Genomic DNA, 6000 nt, shown 5'->3' on the forward strand with positions numbered 1-6000 from the left:
ACAATTACTGTTGCTAGCATTTGTGAGCTGGTTGTGGGTTTAACAACCATTTTGCTGACTTTTTGGCAGCAAGTGTGAGTTTTCCTGTTCAATTAGACCTTTGGGAGTGCTCTTAAAATCCTATGGAATCATCTGATTCCCTCCAGGAAAACACTGATTGGTATTAATTTTCATCCTTTCCCCTTTAATGCTGAAGTAGACTGAAACACTTCCTGCTTTTCTAATATGTTCCTTTTCTTTCTACCTTTCCTCCATCCCCAATAACTACAATATTTCTGAATACAAGGCCTGGCTGTGGAAAATTAAGGAATAGGGTCCTGTTGCAGGCTCAAATGTACAGATCCTCAAAAAGAATCCCAAATGGAAGGCATAAACATGTCTTTAGTGAAAATCTGGGTGTGTTGAATAGCAGAGGCTGAAGAATTTAAATATTCTGATAGGTTACAACTAGAAGAAAATTTCTTCTTTGCTGTGCAATTGTAGCTGTGTAATGAAAGAGTAAACTTCTTTAATGAACTCAAAGTTTATTAAAGCTGCTTAATTATAGTCTGAGCACTTGGATTTATATTTCTATTTGATGTAAAATGACATTATAAAATATCTCTGTTATGCCAAAGTCAAATTAGGAAAACATAAAATAGTAAGTAGACAATTGCTTTTATGTCCTTCCTGTTAACACTTTAGCGATTTTTGTGAAATTGTGACGTAGTGTGTTTATGATTCTCAAATCTGTTTCATTTCTCATGTTAAAAGTTTACTTGGTTTGCTATGGAGAACAATATGGAGGGTCCCTGAAAAACTAAAATAGAGTTACCAGTGGGATCCAGCAATCCCATTCCTGGGCATATATCCAGAAAAGACAAAAACATTAATAGGAAAGATATATGCACCTCAATGTTCTTAGCAGCTGTATTTATGATAGCCAAGACACGGAAACCACAGAAATGTCCCCTGAGAGATGAACGGACAAAGAAGATGTGGTATATATGTACAATAAATATTGCACAGCCATGAAAAAAGAATGAAATAATGCCATTTATAGCAAGATGGACAGACTTAGAGATTATCATATGAAATGAAGTAAATCAGACACAGAAAGAAACATACCACATGGTATCACTAATATATGGAATCTAAAAGAATGACACAAATTAACTTATTTACAGAACAGAAGAGATTCAGAGACACAGAAAACAAACTATGGTTATCCAAAGGGAAAGAGGGGTGGGGAGAGGCATAAATTAGGAATAGATTAATAGATATACACTACTATAAATAAAATGGATCTTAAAAAAAAACAAAAAAAAAGAAAAAGAAAACAAATAAATAAAATGGGTCTACTATACATATGTAGTATATAGTATACACACTGTCTATAGTATATAGTATACACACTGGTAATATACACTACTATATATAAAACAACAAGGACCGACTATATAGCACAGGGGATTATATGCAATATCTTGTAATAAGCTAAAATGGAAAAGAATCTGAAAAAGAATATACAGATACATATATGTGTGGATACAATTGAATCACTTTGCTGTATACCTGAAACATTATAAATCAACTATACTTCAACTTAAAAAATATAAAGAAATATTTTTTGCTTGGTTCATTTCATTATAGTTTTATTTTTAAGTTTTATTATGACGAACAAAAGTGATTTTTCACCCTAAGCTTTTATCTGTTATCATCAAGATGGAATTTATGTTTCAAGCAGAAATCACTGGATCTGAAACTCTTGGCATTGTATTTTCATGTTCAGAGATGATGAGTCTCACAAAGTTAAATGGAAACTGTAAGAGCAACCAGTACAAATGGCATTTGGTTCCTTTCTGGACTCTTGGCAGCTTGAGAGCTGGAAGGAAAAGTAGCATAAATTCATGGGGGAATGTGTAGGATTGATTGTTTCTTCTTGGTCTATAGCAAGTTCCCCTAATGGCTAATTTAACAGTTGTACATAAAGAACTTTCTTTCTGAGTATGGCCTCATGTAACAATTCTTTCAAAATACAGCTCTAAGTCCTGGAAAAGAAGATTTAACAGTGTCAACCCCTCTCTTTTGTGCTACAAAAGTGTCACCAATTTCTGCAACTCTGATTTCAAAAGATGAGGTTTCTGAACATTTGTCCAATCAAAATTGATCTCTGAGTTACAGATAGGGCTCAGTAAAAGAAAGTCAAATATCAACTTTCCTGCTGTAGGAGGAGTTAATGTAACTGATCAGAAGAATATGGACAAGTAGGGAAGCCCTTGTGAGAATTAAAAAGACAAAACAAAAAAAGTTGGAGGACTTTCCTGCTTGAAATATCTGATAAAAACTCAGCATATTTAGGAGGGTAACTGCATGATTGTGGTGTGAAGTTCAGACCAAATGGAACTGACTGACAGACAAGATCATCAACAACTTGGATAATTTACTTAACCAATGACTGCAGTGAGGTCATGTTACAGATAAGAATGCTTAATGCAAACCAAGTAGAATACTTCCCAGGTAGCATTTTGAAGAATGGTTTGGGATCTCTCAAGATGTAAGATAACATAAGAGATATACATGAGACAATTGTATGTGCAGAGAATATTAAGTAATTTGGAATGTTCTGAAAAGAATAAAAAAAATCAATGTGATGGGAAAAAATGATAATCAAAAGAAGGATCATAAATTGTGAAAGAAAGTAGACTGGGGAAGCTCACTTTATTATTTTTTTTCTCTCATTCTGGAAGACATTGCTTTGGATTGGGCGAGGAGCCTGGGTCTTTACAGATTAATTTGCTTACAGGTTTGCTTATTTTGCTTCTCTTGTATTTATCAACTAAATTATGGTAATAACTACTAACACAAATTGTTTCATCTCTAGTTCTCAAAAAATTAATAAAGTATGGACTGGCTCAGAAATGTTCATATCATATTGATCCTTAGAACTGTTTGGGTCAAACAGGGTACTTTCCTCTGATTAAAGATTAGAGGAGAAACTCCCCCCTCTGAAAATCCCATGATATCTTTATTCTACAAAGGCTGTGAAGAACTGACTCATTGGAAAAGACCCTGATGCTGGGAAAGATTGAAGGTAGGAGGAGAAGGGGACGACAGAGGATGAGATGGTTGGATGTCGTCACTGACTCAATGTACATGAGTCTGAGCAAGCCCTGGGAGTTGGTGATGGACAGGGAAGCCTGGCATGCTGCAGTTCATGGGGTCACAAAGAGTCAGACATGACTGAGCGACTGAACTGAACTGACAAAGGCTACTTGGCATTTGTTTCTGTGCCTAGTTTCGTGCTTTAATAATACAGAGTAAATATCTCATTGACTGAATAAATGACCTATGTGTGTAAGGAGACCCCAAGGCAGAAAAATAAAGGTGCTGAAAGGAGAAATCTAGGGAGCCTGGGCTTTAGTATCAGTTCTACAAATTCAATTAAAAAGAGGATTTATTTAGCTCTTTTTTCTGTGTCAGGGATTGCGGTAAACATCAAGCTGCTGGTGAGAAATTCTACTTCTCAAGAATCTAGCCTGGCTGTTGTTTGGTAATGCCTGCAAGTGCAGTGTAATAGAGTGGTGAAGATTATAGCAAGCAGAGAAGAAAAACTGGCACATTTATAAATGATCGTTTTGTATACACTTTAATTTCCAAAGTTATTTACCTAAGATTCTGCCTTTATTATCTGCCATTAGTGACTGGACATCTTCAACTCTGCATTTCAGATAGGAAAGCAGGCCTCCCTCAAACTTTCACATGCTAACAACTGTAATTAAGGTAGAAGGCCTTATTTAAATAGTAATTAGCCTTCAGGACTTGAAGTGTAAACAGAATGCTAATTCATTTAGGTAGTTAATTGGTCTTCCGGGTTAGAGATCTTCACATGGCCTTCCTTTTCAGCGATGATGTATTTATCATCAACACACAGATAATGGGTTGACTCAGTGGGATAAAATTTTGCAAACTCTTGTTTGACTCTCAGAATTTTAGCTTTTAACACTCTGGTAGTGACGAATGCAAATGAGTTTGAAAACACTGTGAAAACATCAAGTAGAATGCTATGGTAAAATCATTTGACATCATTTGGCGTTTTCTTCATAATTACAGGGACCATATGGCTCAGTTAATTCATGTTATTCCATCTTAAGTACTGGTAAATCCCCTTTCAGATTCAGGAATATCTCGGCTTGGAGATAAATTGTGTGGTCATAAAAAAAAAAAAAAAAATTGTGTGGTCATGCTAACCATGACTAAAATAAGTCACAAAATTCAGTGATTACTGTAAATAATGCTGTAGATAAGATTGGTTACATTTTCCAATGAATTCAGTGACAAACATTGAGAGCTTCCCTATCTGTTGCCATAAAGAAAAGACGGTTAACAATTGATGTTATTAATTTAAAAAAGTCATTTGTCATTTTTTTGGAAAGACTACTCCATCTGGAATTTTGTCATTGCCTTTACCAAGTTTCCTGGTCTACCGGTAACTCTTGCTCAAACAACAGCAACAAAAATCACTATATTTGATAACTTCATATCGGTGTTGTTATGGGTTCTCTGTCATATAGGTAAGTTGCATGGAAGGTGGGTATGATGCTTCACTTTTCCAAATATGTTTTTCCTTCTTGGGCACTCCAGCTCATCACACCATACAACAGAAGCATAGGGCTTCTGTTAGCCATCCTTCCAACACGTACATTCAGGCAGACCTGTATAAATAGTACATATCACCAATTCAACAGATAGTTCATGAATGCCGGGGCTGGCTGGCACTCAGGAGGCATCCACAGATACATATTAAGTGAATGGAGAAACACCAGCCACACCTTTGACTCCTGCTAGATGCCAAGTGGTAGGAAGAGGGAGAGAAGAAAAGCTCTATATAATATCAGGTAAGTTCTGCCTCCCAGGAGCTACCAGTCTCCAAGGGGAAGACATAAATGAATAATGCAGTTGAAGGTAAGAATCACTAAGTGCCAAAGAATCTCTGTGAGTGGGAGGTAGAGGCCACAGGGACTGGGGTGTGGTGGGGGGCGGCGCAGTGGGACTTGAGGGAGGAGAGGTAGATATTCGAATTTAGGATTTTCTCCCAATGCTGGGTTAGCTCTGGCCTCAGACATAAAAGGGCCCTCTGTCAGTCGCTGAAACTGTGCAAGGGCCTTTTTTTTTTTTTTTTTTTTTTTTTTAAAGAGTTGGCTAACAACTTTCCCTTCACGATTGATGACTAATTCAAATAAGCGTTGGCTCCGTTTGCAAATCTAAGTATTACAATACAGCAATATAGAACGCTAAACGCTACCAGTTTTTTTTTTTTTTTTTTTACGCTACCAGTTTTTTATGACTCATTTTAGTTTCGAAGTTGAAATATTGCAACAGCGTTAAAAGAGAAGCGAGTTACAGACATAGACTTGTGGTTGCCCAGGTGCGAAGAGGTGGAAGAGGAATAGGTTGGGAGTTTTGGATTAGTTGATGCAAACTTTAACACATAGAATGGATAAGCAAGAGCCTACTGTATAGCACAGGGAACTATACTCAACATCCTGGGATTAACCATAGTGGAAAAGAATATGAAAAAGAATGTACATACAGGTATAACTGAATCACTTTCTGTAGGGTAGAAACTGCGTGCATGTGCGTGCTCAGTAATGTCCGACTCCTTGCAACCCCAAGGACGGTACCCAGACAGGCTCCTCTGTCCTTGGAATTTTTCAGGCAAGAATACTGGAGTGGATTGCCATTTACTCCGCCAGGGAATCTTCCCCACCCAGGAATCGAACCACACTCTCCCGTGTCTCCAGTATTGGCCGGCACGGTTTTTACCACGGTACCAGGCAGCAGAAACTAACACATGTTAGATCAACCATACTTCAATAAATTTACAGAAGAGCAGTGAGTTAAATTGCCATGTCATCCAAGATATAAATAAAATAGTTTTCCCTAAAGAAATGTAAAAGGAGGAGGTCTGGCTCGAAGAGCAATATTGACACAAAACACTTAAACACCCAGATCTCAACT

Source organism: Muntiacus reevesi, chromosome 3 (genome assembly GCF_963930625.1).
Source record: "Muntiacus reevesi chromosome 3, mMunRee1.1, whole genome shotgun sequence".
NCBI classification, from domain to species: domain Eukaryota; kingdom Metazoa; phylum Chordata; class Mammalia; order Artiodactyla; family Cervidae; genus Muntiacus; species Muntiacus reevesi.